A 13,133-nucleotide genomic window follows, 5' to 3' on the forward strand; every position below is an offset into this window, starting at 1 on the left:
CATGTCCCAAGGATGTAGATATGGCATGCACTGAATGTTTTCAGTCAGTGTGTACATTCCCACATGTGGTCATTCCAAGGATATGCATATGGCATGCACAAATTGTTGTGATCAGTCTGTGCTTCCCACAAGTACTCATCCCAAGGGTGTGTATATGGCATGCACAATTCTTGGAATCTGTGTCTGCTTCTCACATGTGCTTATCCCAAGTATGTGTATATGTCATGAACTGAATTTTAGGATCAGTATATGTATTCCTACATGTGCTCATCTGATGGATGTATATATGACATGCACTGAATGTTTTCAGTTAGTGTGTACATTCCCACATGTGCTCATCCCAAAGATCTGTATATGGCAGCCACAGATTATTGGAGTCAGTGTGTGCTTCTCACATGTTCTCTTCCCAAGGATGTGTATATGGCATGCACTGAATGTTTGCAGTCAGTGCGTACATTCCCACATGTGCTCATCCCAAGGATCTGCATATGGCATCCACAGATTGTTGCAGTGAGTGTGTGCTTCTCACATGTGCTCATCCCAAGAATGTTGTGGTCAGTGTGTACATTTCCATATGTGAGCATCCCTAGGATGTGTATATGCCATGCACTAAAAGTTGCAGACAGTGTTTGCATTCCCTTATGTGCATGTCCCAAGGATGTGCATATGGCATGCACAGATTGTTTGAGTCAGTGTGTGCTTCTCACATCTGCTCATCCCAAGGGGATATATATATATATATATATATAAGGATGTAGATATGGCATGCACTAAATGTTGCAGTCAGTGTGCGCATTCCCACATGTCCATGTCCCAAGGATGTGCATATGGCATGCACTGAATATTGTGGTCAATGTGTGCATTTCCACATGTACTTATCCCAAGGCTGTACATATGGCATGTACTGAATGTTTGACTCAGCATGTGCATTTCTACATGTGCTCTTCCCAGGGATGTGTATATGGCATACACTGAATTTTGGGATCAGTTTGAGCATTTCCACATGTTCATGTCCCAAGGATATAGCTATGGCATGCACTGAATGTTACAGTCAGTGTGTGCATTCCCAGTTGTGTATGTCCCATGGATGTGTATATGGCCTGGACTAAATGTTTGTAGTCAGTGCATATATTCCCATATGTGCTTATCTGAAAGATCTGCTTATGGGATGCAACAATTGCTGGGGTCAGTGTATGCATTCCCACATGTGCTTATACCAAGGCTCTGCATATGGCATGCACAGATTGTTGGAGTCAGTGTGTTCTTCCCACATGTGCTCATCCCAAGGCTGTGTATATGGCATGCACTAAATGCTGGTGTTAGTGGGTGAATTTCCACATGTGCTCACCCCAAGGATGTATATGTGGCATGCACTGAACGGTTGATTCAGCAAGTGCATTCCCACATTTCCTCATCGCAAGGATTTGTATATGGCATACACTGAATGTTGCAGTCAGTGTGTGCATTCCCACATGTGCTCATCCCAAAGGTGTGTATATGGCATGCAGTGAATGTTGGGGTCAGTATGTGCATGTCAGCATGTGCTCACCCCAAGGATGTACATATGGCATGCACTGAATATTTGAACCAGTCTGGGTATTTCCATATGTGCTCTTCCAAAGGATGTGTATATGGCATGCACTGAATGTTTGCAGTCAGTGTGTACATTCCCACATGTGCTCATCCCAGGGAGCTGCATATGGCGTGCATAGATTGTTGAAGTCAGTGTGTGCTTCTCACTTGTGCTCATCCCAAGGATGTTTATATGGCATGCACTGAATGTTAGGATCAGTATGTGTATTCCTAAATGTGCTCATCTCATGGATCTGTTTATGGCATGCACTGAATGATGGGTTCAGTACGTGGATTTCTACATGTGGTCACCCCAAAGATGTACATATGTCATGCACTGAATATTTGAGTCATCATGTGCCTTCCCACATGTGGTCTTCCCAAGGATGTGTATATGGCATGCACTGAATGTTTTCAGTCAGTGCATACATTCCCACACATGCTCATCCCAAGGATGTGTATATGGCATACACTGAAATGTTTCTGTCAGTATGTACCTTACCACATGTGCTCTTCCCAAGGATCTGCATATGGTATCCACCCAAGGGTACGTATATGGCATGCACTGAATGTTGGGGTCAGTATGTGCATTCCCACATGTGCATGTTCCAAGGATGTGTAATATGGCATGCACTGAATGTTGGGGTCAGTATGTGCATTCCCACATGTGCATGTTCCAAGGATGTTTAATATGGCATGCACTGAATGTTGGGGTCAGTATGTACATTTCTCCATGTGGCTGTTCTCCATATAACATCTGGAAGATCTCCCCAGCACAGTACATTCTGAGATCCTGATGCATTCTGCTGGAATCACTTCTGTGGCTCAGTTCACATCCTGCCACTGAGAAAAGAGAGTGCAATATCAGTTATTCATTTTTCCTACCTCATGTTATGTTAGTCTTTTTCTCGTGACATGCATAGGTACCCCTCTATGAAGAGGGAAGTTGGTAAATATGCACAAACTGTAGTGCAGAACCAGGTGAAATAAGGTTAGTGAAATTAAAATTTGTGCATTATAACCCTCTGAGTGACACAACCTGCATCTTAATGGAGTTTGTTCAACAGGAGAAACTGGCCCTCACATGCTCATCTCTGGTAAAGAATTTTTCAGTGCCACAAATTAAGTAAAAGAAAGGGAAGCTACTGCTAGCATACAGAAAGGCAGAAACATGGACTGTTTCAACTACCCAGTCTTACTACATGGAGGAACACAAATATGCATTTATTATTAGCATATTATTAGCTTAATAAAGAGTGCATTTTAATATCAGCCAAGTTTGCACTTCTTATAAGTAACAGACAAGTCCTTTCTAATGTTTTGTCTCTGTTGTAGGAATACTTCATGTGTGTGTGCCTGTTAAGTCTATTGAACCCTACTTATTAGATATGGGAACTTGAAAGTACCAAAACTTGCAACATTTCACTGTATTTGAGATAACAAATGAATTTCTCATCACTGAAACTAACTTTGACACATACGTCTATGGTGCCACAGGGGAACATTTCTTATATTTCTTACATCTTCAGATAATGCACATGGTTCAGGGTTTATTTTGTTGCCTGTATCACTTGATAATATCTGAAAATATGTGGTAAGAAAAAGCCATATTATTTACAGCTCCCTTACTGAAGCACATAATTATTACACTCAAATGCTATTTCTGATTCTCAAAGAGAGCATAAGAATTGCCAATGGGGCAATGGGTGAATAAATTGGTTCATGCATAATTCATGAATAATTCATGAATTCTATCTCCTGCATTTTGCTTTCTGATTTATTCTAGACCAATAGCTGTCATGTGCTTTGACCAGTCAAGAGTCATTAATATTATGGGGAAAAAAAACGACTCCTGTAGGTATTGTGAATTTCTCCTGACACAGCAACTGCAAATGATAGCTTGATGGTCGTAGCTCTTGTTAGGAAAGTCCTTGATAATAAAGTAAGGCTACTGCATGCTTTTATATGACATTTCTTTCTTTTTACACTATGAGCTGGCACCAAGTATAAATGTTACTATGTCACATGGTCATGTGTGAAGAAGATGCATTTGGATTGGCCACCTACTTGATCAACAAATTATAAATAAAAAAATAAACACCTTTTACCCTGTCCATTTCAAAGCTGGGCAAAATTCCAACACTCATTTGCATGGTTTTTGTTACCAATTAACAGCAACAATTCTGCTTAGCACATTAAGGTCAAGACTATTACATTATATTTTAGCTTTGCTAACTTTAGTTGCTTATTTATTTTAGTTTATTTAAATTTGTTTGCTATGGTCAAACACTGATCAAGCTTTGGTCAATTACATGCTCAACTTTTATGATAATTAGTACATTTATTTGTACTTCCCATTCAGTGGTATATATTAGCAGATATTCTACATAATGCAGTATAGACCTGCAGGTCAGATACAGAATAACAGCAAAAGTCTTTAAATGCTGAACTTGTTGGCAATCAGTAATGCATTAAACGTAACTGTCAGCAGAAATGTTACACTTTGTGATTTGTCAGTAGTTGTCATGTTTAAACACACATTAGAATGGTAGCCAAAGCAAGTTGTCATTGATGGCTTCTACCAAACAACATTTTGAAATCTGCAATGCCTGATATTCTTTTTTCTAAATCATGCAACTGACCACTACGAAGAAGCAGTCTTTTTTGTTTCAGAGCCTAGGGTACACAGTAATAAGGAATTAACTGATTCCAGTATTTTTTTTAAGTATAGCCATTCATAGGATCATTGGAGATTACTAGGCTATCGACCTGGAGGTCATTTCAAACCTAGTCATTTCATCCCAATGTAATACCATACAAATGTTAATTAATACCAAAGGTTGCATTTAGTAATGGCTGCCCATGTCCAGGAGGTTGTGGGCACTATTTCAGTAAGAATTTATGGTGCCCCATCCACTCATCCAGGTTCCTTTTGAACAGTGTCATAGAGGTGCTCTATTTCACTGGAATTGGTAGCTTGTTCCAAATATGCGGCATTCACTGGGAGATAAATCTGTTCCTCCAGCATGTCCTATTTAAGTTGCAGGTCATATTTATGTCCCTGGAATGGGTGGCCCTAGTCCTGTTTGATTTATGGATATGCAGCAAGTTCATTAGGTTTGGGTATGAGATTGCTCTGTAAGCCAGGCATAAGTCTCCCCTAAGAAGTCTATAAGATATAGAGTAAAGTGACAGGGACTTTAGTCAGTCTGTGTACGGCACACGCTGGAGTCCCTTGATCTTCTTTGTTAGAAACCTCTGAGGTCTCTCCAATTGCTGCAGGTGCTTTTTATGGTACAAGCCAAATGACAAATTATACTAAACTATGAGTCTGATTAGTGCCGAGTATAGAGGGGTTATAACCTCTTTTGCTCTTGAGGTGATGCCTTTACTAATCAGGTGTGCTATGTAGAAAGCCTTCCTTAGTACAATATAGACATGGTGGTCAAAGTTAAAGTCGCAGTCAACTTGTGATCCCAGGTCCCTTACCACTTTGTGGGTACTTAGGTTATTGTTGTTGATTTGATAGTGTGAAAGGACATTGTTTGTGCCAAAGGGAATGATGATGCATTTCTTCACATTCAGTTTGAAACAGTGACTAAGACACCAGTCATTGGTCTCCATAAGACCCTCCTGGAGTATACTGACATCATTTGGGGATTCAATAATTGCACCCAGTTTGCAGTCGTCTACAAAGTTCATCAGCCACAACTCTTTAGTTTTGACCTGAATTTTTGAGAAGTATATATCAAACAGTAAGGGGCCCAACACTGACCCTTGTGGCACTCTGCTGGTAACAGGTCTGCAGGGTGATTTGGAGTTGCCCACTTGCATAGTGTGTGTCCAGTTGTGAGCCAGTTAGCAATACATCTTACAAGAAAGGGGTTTACATTCAGTTTGCTATATTTATTGGTAATGCCTGAGTGGGGGATTATGTTGAAAACATTTTCCAAGTCAAGGTATGCTGTGTGCACAGATTTGCCCTCATCACTGGCCTTGGTAACATTTTTTTGAAAAAAAAAAAACACAAGATTTAACAGGCAGGATCTACCCTTGATGAAGCTGAATTGGGTAGGATCCAGGGTTTGGAGGCCACCTATGCCTTTATTTAGGAGGTCCATAATGATACATTCCATGGCCTTACAGATGAGGCTGGTCAGACTAATGGTTTTATAATTCCCTAGGTCTGTTGCTAGGCCACCTTTGTGGAGGGAAATAACTGTAACAGTTCTCCATTCTGCACAAACAAAGCCTGTGGTTAGACTATGATTGAAAAGAGCACTTAATGATGATGCTAGTTCATGTTTTAGCCTCTTTAGAAGACAGCCTGGGATGTCATCTGGTCCCATAGAGGCTGTGTTTTTTGCCTTGGACAAGGCTTTGATACCTGTCCTTTAGATCTGTAGGGTGGAGGGGGGGTTGAGCCAAGGTTTGTGATAGATTTGGAGAGGATAGGGGGTGACATTTTCACCACACCTATCCTCTAGCAGGTTTGCTATCTCTATGGGGTCAGTGTGTGTGATACCATTGGTCACTAGTTCTGCACATGCTTGGGTCCTACATTTTAGGCAACATACATAGCTGTAAAAGGAATTATGGTTATCCTTGGATGTGCTAGCTGTTTTTCTCAAACAGGCTCTTAGAGGATTTGATAAGTTGTCTTATTTGCCTTTTGAGGCTGAGGAGGGTGCTTTTCCATTGTTGGGTCTCACCTTTGTTTTCATCGACAGCAACTTTTTGTTTTTATTGTAAAGTTTCTTGATGCTGGATGTCTACAGTGGTGGCTTGTTTTAACTTGGGGCTCTGGATTTGATTCTTTCTGGTACGGCTGAGTTTATACACTTACGCAAGTGACTGTACAGGGCTTTAGTGTAAGCTTTGGTGTAGTTACCATTTCCAGCTGGGGGTGGGGATCGGAATGCATTTATACCTTCACCTAGGAGGGCATAGTTTGCCTTGGTGAAGTTTTTTAGTCTGATTTTACCCTCTATGAGTTCTGGTGTTAGTGTCAGCTCAAAGCTGACTGATTTGTGGTCAGTTTTAACTAATGAAGGTCCAACAGTTGTGGTAGTGTATCCATTTGACATGTTATTGAGGACCAGATCTAGTATGTTTGTTCCTTTTGTTGGGATATGAACAATTTGTTCCAGGGCATTTGAATTAACAAAGTCAAGGAAATTTTGCACTAGTGGGTTTGGGTTAGTGTAGGTTTCCCAGTTGATGGTGGGATAATTAAAATCCCCCCATAACCAGAGTGTTTGGTAATATTTGGATTGCCTCCAGTTTGGTCAAGTAGGCTTCATGCCCATCATGACCCATGGAGGGGGATCTATAACTGGCTATGCCTTGAATGAGGGTCACCTGAATTAGGAGTAACTCCATGGAGTTGTCCAAGCTAACTAGATGGGAGGTGAATTTATCTGTAACATAGATAGAAACACCGCATTCTTTGGTTCTCACACATTCATTTTATGGCCTGAAGGTGTGGATGACATTGTAACCTTGCAAGGCCGGGTACTCTCTGATCCTTTGTTCCAGGTTTCCGTGACTGCATAGACATCTACATTTTCCAGTGATAGAAGTTTTCCAGGCAGTGCAGTTTTTCGTTTACGTTCCTAGCGTTTAGCAGCATGACCCTTATTTTGTTTTTACTGGCAAATTTCAGGTTTCAGAATAATGAAATTTCAGATACATTACTTGTTCCCTTATTTTCTATATTACTGGCATGCAATAAAGCTCTGAAATGCCTCCAGTTCTGTATCTAAGGAGAAAAATAACATTTCATATAATATTGTATCTGTTTCTTACAACGATCTATGCAGAAATATAGATAAAAAGAACAGTTTTCAGGTCCATACAACAAAATCATAACAAAAGAAAATATTTTCAGTGTTTTAATGGTTAGTTTTTGGTTTTCCCGGGATGGTACACATTTCTGACTGCATTTCTTTATTCATATTGGTAACTACGTTGGTGGACCAGACAAAAGCATGGCTTGGTTTTATAGGTTCATAGTTAAGTACAAGGCTAGCTGCCACTGTGGGCCATTTTAAATCTAGCCAATTTCCCGTTTGGTGCTCTAATATGGTTAGAGATTGGCCTTACACATCCCATGGTCAATAATTATATATTAACCCTTATGAGAGCTTTTTTCCAATATATTCAGTTTTATTTGCATCCAAAATAAATATTTATTAGTTTAACAGAACTCAATGCAAAAAGGGTATAACAATTTCATTTAGGATGAATCTGAGACTTGATGCACAAATACAACATTAAATTTGTTTTAAGCACACAATTACCCCAAGTTATTCACTTTCAGTTTAAATGCTTACTGTAACAAATGTCACATATACAAATCCTTTCTAAAATGCTATACAAATGTCATTTAGTAGACTGAGTCTCAGTGCACAAATAAGAAAAAAAGTGTCATCTGTTTTAGGCACACAACTGCCGAGTCACATGACATGGTAGACTCCTACTTCTGCAGAAGTTTAAAATAGAGGCTTTTCTGTCATAATCAGCGAGATTCAAAGTACAAACAGGTAAGCTGATATGTTGAACAACTTGCAGGCAAGTACAAAAAATACTGTTTGATTTAAAATTACAGGAAAAAATGCTTTCTTAATTTCATTGATGTGCTTTACATAAAATATAGTTATCATAGTATTTAGTTTAAAGAGACCTTCTGGCCAACTAACATGACAAATTATTGGAGGAAGTGCAAAATGTGTTCTTAGCTTGCTCAGCTAAACCATTTACTTTGTCTGTTTAACAATGCCTTTTGTCTATCATTTTATTATGGAATGACATGATTTTGTTTTACAACCTTTCCTGAAAACCTGTGAACTGATTTGTTACAGAAACTCACATTTAAATAGCAGACAAAAGCCTGCTTTGCTCAGACAGTATGCTGGATTTGCAGCCTAAAGGATTCACTTTACTTTTGTAAATTATTTATAAGACTTGGTATAACTTCTCCATGCATTCTTAAGTTCTGTCAGTGCTCCTGACTACACATTTTAAGGACAGGTAATACAATAATTTACCACTCTGTGTGAAAAAAATGTGTGCCTTTCCTGCGAGATGTTGTAGCTTTAGATTTTGTCATCTTGCTATAATTCATTAATTACGACACCCACTTGGAAAATATGGTTTCCTTTGAATTACGACAGTGTTTGTATAATATCATTCTCTGTTACTTCTTATTAAAAAAACTTACTAAGATATTTTGTTTGAGATTATGTATCATGTTTGTTGCTATTCTCTGAGTTGTGTTTATCCTATGATCTTGGGAAGATGAGATGTCTAAGAATTTCAAATGGTACTCCTGATAAGGTCTTAAGAATGGTAGTCTTGTTTAAAAAATCTGTCCTCACAGTTCTGTGATCTGATGTCAGTCCCGATCTCTAGTAACTGTGGGATGTTTGCATGTTTTTCCTATGTTTGTAAGGGTTTTATCTGGGTACTATAATTTCTTCTCCAAAAAGTGCTTGCTGGTGTGCTACTCTAAAAGCTGTCTATGTTTTTATCTTTGCCCCTTTGACTTGGTTGTAGGTGAGAAAAATCTGATATGCAACAGTCATTTCATACAGTTAATTAATAAATGAAAGAGGGTAATAGTCTCATAAAGGTTTCCATTTGATTGTGCTTTGCTCATAATATGTTATATTTGTCAATAGAGAACTATCTGTTGCTTAGAGGAACTGAAGGGGTACAAATGTTTTTGAGCCTTATAGCAAGGATTGGAATTTGGTTAAGATGGAATTATTGATCAAAAGAAAATGTGTATTTGGAGTTGGAGGTTTATTATTTGGGAGAGGCCATTGTTATGGAGGATCACAGCAATGATAATTGGGTTGGGAGGGTGGCCTAATGGTTAAATTAGAGAACAGACTTAGGTTGGAAATATTTCAAAAAATTGGAAACAGCTCATATGTATTATATAAGGAACTCAGAAACAAATGCCAAAAGCAATTGCAATCTGCAAAATAAAACTACTTCCTGCAAATCCAAGGAAATACTAAAAGCAGCCCTTTCGAATTCTGGATTTCTCATAATAAACTTATGGACAGCTGTGGAACAGTCATTTTCAACCCAGTTCAGCTGGACCTGACAAAAATACAGCAAATATCTTTACTAACCACATTACAATCATTGTTGTCACTTACTCAGACAATAATGCACCTACTCCTCACTTGTATTCACTAGACCCTGCCATTGTATGAGACAATTTCATTTTAAGCCTGTCACTGTTGGCAGCACAACTAAACTATCTCATAAAATTGATTATTTTCCATGGATAACCTCCCTTTTACATTCCTAAACTATTTTGCAGACCAGATAACATATCTAGAAACAGTGCTTATTAACAGAAGCTTACAAGATGCGGTTTCATCACCATCTAGGAATATTCTAAAGTCTGCTGCACAAAAATTATGACAAATCAGAGTCCAAAAATTACCAATCCATATCAGTTCTATGGGGAGTCATACAACAATACATTTTTCAACTGCTACTCGTTTCAGTCTTTAGCAAAGATATTTATCATATGCTGACAATCATAAACTGCTTCAATACACCAATTACTCAGCAAGTTTTTGTAGGACACAGCTACGTAATCAGTTTCCATGGAGATGTCTGACCAAGTAAACAATTACATGGGAAATCATTGTTTTGATTGCATTAATTCTACTTGTTATTGTGCTAAATTTTATCTATTTTTTAATTCTAGGGTATTGTTCTCACTGTGGTAAAACATCCTCAATTAGCAATTCCTTCCATGTGTCATCTCTGGTGTAGTTATATCCTTGCTGGGCTGGCTCACAAGTAGCTCTTTAAGGCAGATGATGTAAAACGTGGAGGAGATCGATAACAGGACAGCTGCTATAGCCACACACAGAAGGCTTGACTAGATGTCTAAAGGTCCTGCCCTGTAAATGCCAGCACTTCTGTTTATAGGCCATTGTGTATTATAAGGCATGCCTAGGAGCCCAGCTGCTCTCTGCTGCACCATGGGGACATCTGCTCAAACGTCCCTGCTAGCGTAGTCCAGCCAATGGTCTGAGCCTTGGTTTCCACTAGGTCCTCCAAGAATGACATGCCATCATGATGGCACCTCCCCCTGGAGAGGGGGGGAAGCAGGATATATTTTTCACACCACTCTCTCTTTTATGCTAGATCCTACATGTGCAAACTGAACTCAGCCCACAGGGGTTGCTGTCAAGGATATATATCCCTCTGCCCCACTGGAGTCGGCACTAAATATTTTCAGGGATATAAGTCTATATATTTTATTCACATGTCTTTGAATATTTATTAAAAACTTTCGATTTTTTCCAAAAATTAGGCATACCTATAGTTGATAAATTACTTCAGATAATCCTCAGTCCCTTTAACGATACACTCAACTCTTCATATTACTAGTCCTTTATTTTAATTTTAGATTAAATGTCAATATTTTTATATACATTTGTCTGTAAATAATGTGAGCCATATGCTTTCCTTTTACCTTCTTCAATTATTTATTCCGTTCTTGAACTTGTCTCTTATTTATATAACAAATTCTTACATTAAGATAGACAAGGCAGTCTACAGTGGGCATGTCTAATTCTGTCCTCTGTTTCCTTTAATTCTGCTCCATTATTAACTAACACATCACCTCTAGGATCCCAGCTCTTGAAATTTTATTAGGTTTTCTTTTTTGAATTCCCATTTGAAGACTCAAATGCATTTTAGCTGAATTTGTTGAATTTAAAAGTCTAACACATTGAATAAGAATAGCAACAACAAACAGAAGGAAAGTAAAGAAACATATTAACATGAGCGTGTACATTCAACACCACTAACCAAAAAAAAAAGAAAAAAAAAGAAATATATACACTATATACAGGTCAGCATAGTAGTACCTCCAGTAACAATAGCACTTGTCTATTGTCTATTATTACACAGGTGTCAATCTCGCATAGCAGGCTGTGGCCCACAATGATAATTTTTAATGCAAATGATATTTTTTCAGCCAAGACAGTTTAGTTCTAAAGCTGAAATGATAAATACTCTTTATCATATCATAAACTGAACCTACAACTGGTATTCTACCTAAAATAATTTAATAATTCTTGCCAAGGTTGGATAAACTTGCCTAGATTGTGACCGCATTTAAATTTATATAAATATAAAATATTCCCTATCTGAACTGATCCATCAGACAGGATGCCTATACATTTCAAGTGCCTAGCACTCAAAAACTTGATCTCACTAACCAATATCCAGTAAACTTCAGGGCTTGATGCATATGAGGTTTATCTTTGGGAAATATTCCAAAAATCCAAAAGTTCATATCCAAATTGACTGATGTATTGAAGATTGTATCTAGCGTTTGTTTCAAGTAACTTAAGTACTCTTTAATACCTTTGGACCTAAAATGTGTGTGTATTGTCAGCGCCTCTCGTAAGACACCCCCAACATGTACCCTTTGAAGTTAAAACATGTGCATATTGTCAGCGCCTCTCGTAAGACACCCCCAACATGTACCCTTTGAAGCTAAAACGTGTGCATATTGTCAGCACCTCTCATAAGACACCCCAGCATGTACTAGCACCCTTCCTTTTCTTCCATCAGAGCCTACAGAGGATAAAGTACCACCTAAAAGCTATTTTCTTTCTTGGTCCTGATATTTTGGCCAGTTCCTCAACTTAATAGCCAGCCATACCCAATCCTACTGATGACCAGTCAACTGAAGCATTTCCTGCAACTTCCATATTCCAACAATTCACTTTTTAATTGCAATGGCTTTAACTTCCTTGTCTTTGTAAATAAAGCTTGCTCTGTCCTTCTTGACATTTCCTCATTTTTGCCAGTATAGCACCTGACAATCCTTTTCAAAAAGCAGGATCTTTTTAACAAAATCTGTTCCAATTTCTTATAAACAAACCATTCATTTCTGAAGGCCATATATCCCAAAATGACAGTTTCCCCATTACCGAAAGAAAAAGACCTGGTGACAAAGGACACCTCTGTCTGGTACATCTACAGATCCTTTGACAGACCACCACTTACAAAAAGACCAAAGAAGGGACTGATGTAAAGACATCTAATCCTTAAAGAGCAGCTCCCAACTAACAGATTGAAATGCTTCTTTATGCCAAACAAGATTAATGCTGCAGCACCACGGCTATTACCCATTGAACATAAAAATGACACCTCTTACCACCAATTACCAGCAATGTGCCACCCTTTCACAAATCTATTCTGCGCAGCCTCAATAAGCCTTGTTAACAATGAATTCAACCTGTTGGTCAGAATCTTTGCAAATATTCTTAAATCTAGATTAATAGATCTGGATTGCTTTACTCCATGTTTTACATTTTAAATGATTGCAAGAACAGCTTGATAATACTCAATCTGTAAATCTTGCCTTTTCTCCATGGAATCAATTGTTTAAACTATACCCATCAGCATACTTTATTTTTAAACCATAGCTTTAATCTTCCTTGTTCATGGTTGTCAGCATTGTTTTAGTTTTAAACAGTATTGTTTTCATAGTGTGTAGAACAGGAAGG

Source organism: Protopterus annectens, chromosome 4.part0, assembly GCF_019279795.1.
Source record: "Protopterus annectens isolate FY-2018-M chromosome 4.part0, PAN1.0, whole genome shotgun sequence".
NCBI lineage: Eukaryota > Metazoa > Chordata > Ceratodontiformes > Protopteridae > Protopterus > Protopterus annectens.